The sequence below is a fragment of the Palaemon carinicauda genome, chromosome 5 (genome assembly GCF_036898095.1).
Source record: "Palaemon carinicauda isolate YSFRI2023 chromosome 5, ASM3689809v2, whole genome shotgun sequence".
Lineage (NCBI taxonomy): Eukaryota > Metazoa > Arthropoda > Malacostraca > Decapoda > Palaemonidae > Palaemon > Palaemon carinicauda.
In genome coordinates this window covers 163962557-163965056 of record NC_090729.1, presented here as the reverse complement: position 1 = coordinate 163965056, position 2500 = coordinate 163962557, and the positions used below count along the sequence as shown (strand labels likewise).

The 2500-nt window shown below is 27.8% G+C and overlaps 1 protein-coding gene across 1 annotated transcript in view; it reads left to right on the top strand.

The window, feature by feature from the left end:
* LOC137640642 (uncharacterized) overlaps positions 1-2500 on the top strand; it is a 162045-nt gene that overhangs the window by 885 nt on the left and 158660 nt on the right. The window lies entirely within an intron of this gene.

Sequence of the window (2500 nt, the reverse complement as noted above, 5' to 3'; positions counted from 1 at the left end):
CTACTCCCTTTGACTTCCCGAAGAGTTTAGTGATGAAAACCATAGCAGTTTAATGACAAAATTTACTTTGCAGAGTAAGTTGAGTGAGTTACATCCAAATACAATGCTTGCTACTCCCTCTGATTTCCCTATTTGATGTTCGCAAGGCTATATAGGAGTGCTACTTACTCTGCTACTGCTCCTATTTCAGCTGCCGCTACTTCCCTAGTAGTTGGGTGATGAAATGTGCAGAGTGAGAGCAAGAGTGATCCTTTCGAGTATTTTTACTACGATTTCTACTATTATCTCCCTGATGACTTACGATTTCTACTATTATCTCCCTGATGACTAAGTGCTAAAATGTAGATTTTCTGCAAGAATCAGTAATCCAACCAATAACAAATATATATATATATATATATATATATATATATATATATATATATATATATATATATATGTGTATATATATATATATATATATATATACATATATATATATACAGTATATATATATATATATATATATATATATATATATATATATACAGTATATATATATATACAGTATATATATATATATATATATATATATATATATATATATATATCTATATATATATATATTAATATATTACCCCAATATGTTTCTAATACTATAAATACTGCCATCAATATCCTTAATACATCCTTAGGATATGATGGTTCTTCCTTTTATAAACAGTAATGACAAATAGTTGAATTTGTAATCTCATTAATAAAATATCACTCATACAAAAATAACATTTCATTGAGATATTTCCTAACTTAGAGATTTTCTCCCAAGATGACATCATATATGAAAAGAACAATAATCATTCAAAAATTTATATAAGAAAAGGTTTGAAAGATTAATATGTCTAGCTCATATTATTTCCATTTCTTCTCAGATCTACATCTTACGAAAACAATAATTTGAAAGGTTTCCTCCATTAATCATTACAAAATCCAACTACATAAAATCAAGACATCGTAATGTTGTTGTTGCTGTAGTCATTTTTTCATGTTAATGCTGTCACTATTAATTACGCAACCGTTAAACATTTGGTTACTGTCCTTTCGCTACTGTCTACTGGTTACTGCCTATTCGTTACTGTCTATTGGTTACTGTCTATCCGTCATATATTTCTTAATTATTCAATGGACTAATGTGTGAAATATTATATATTTTTTTTTATTATTTTGTTTATGCAATTACCACTGTTATCATATAAGTAGCATTGGTAATATCAGTTCATATTATTATTATTATTATTAGTATTATTATTATTATTATTATTAGTAGTAGTAGTAGTAGTAGTAGTAGTAGTAGTTTCCAATGTTTCATAGCTTTGTTGATCGAACCCCATGAAAATAAAATCACGCTAGAGAAAATATTCATGGTAAACTATATACTGTAAAATGGATGGCTGAAGGCTTCATTGATCTTTCATACTCACACGATGAATCACTTTGTACAAAAATAAGTAAAATTCCGCAAAATAACTGAAGGACTATGATACTTCAAAAAAACAATTCCTTGACAGTTCGTGTTTTTTTTTTTATTCTTCATTAATTTATAAAGTAAATGAGCTAAACAAAAATAAATTTTAAGACATGCAGACGTCTCTGATTGCCATATAAAGCATTCTTCATTTTTTTTTTTTCAAATTCTCTTTCATTAGATATTTTGAAAAACACCACTCTTTAACGAAATATACACTTAATGTCATTTCAAAAGATAAATGTATTTATTCATTTATACAAAATATAGAGGGTTCCAGAACTTGCTTGGAAGTATAACAAAGACTGCAAGAATAAGCAAATTCTGGACAAATTCCATAAATGATTTAGCAAACCAATATAATTTCAGTGTTATGGTAAGTCCATGACGCTCATCACAAATGCATGTAAACACATGCCAGGTTGATTGATATCCTTGGCTTTACATTTTACATTTATTGTTATTATTATTATTATTATTATTATTATTATTATTATTATTATTATTACTTGCTAAGCTACAACCCTAGTTGGAAAAGCAGGGTGCTATGAGCCCAGAGGCCCCAACAGAGAAAATAGTGTTATAGATTGTTTCACTGTCACTAATTCCCTTTTCTGGCCCTTAAGATCTGACCAGAATATTGCAAACTAAAACAGTGAACTAATAAAGACAATAAGCTTTTGCTCATGTATAAAGTTTAGATTTATGCTAAAACTTCACTTGTTCTTGTGATATTTGGTGTATTATACAGACGCAAACTTTTGATTATCTTCAGCGAATATCTGAAGGCATGTCTTATTTTACACTGCTGTATTTGCATTACCTAGAAGTTTTATTTTCGTCATATTTTTCTATTGCTTTTCGTCAATATTAAGGTCATTCTGAAACAACAAGTCGAGTATACGAGTACAATTAACATAATTCTTATCCTTCAAAATGTTAAGATAATCATTACAATTCGATGTTGAGTTTCTAACATCAGTATATCTACTCAATAAA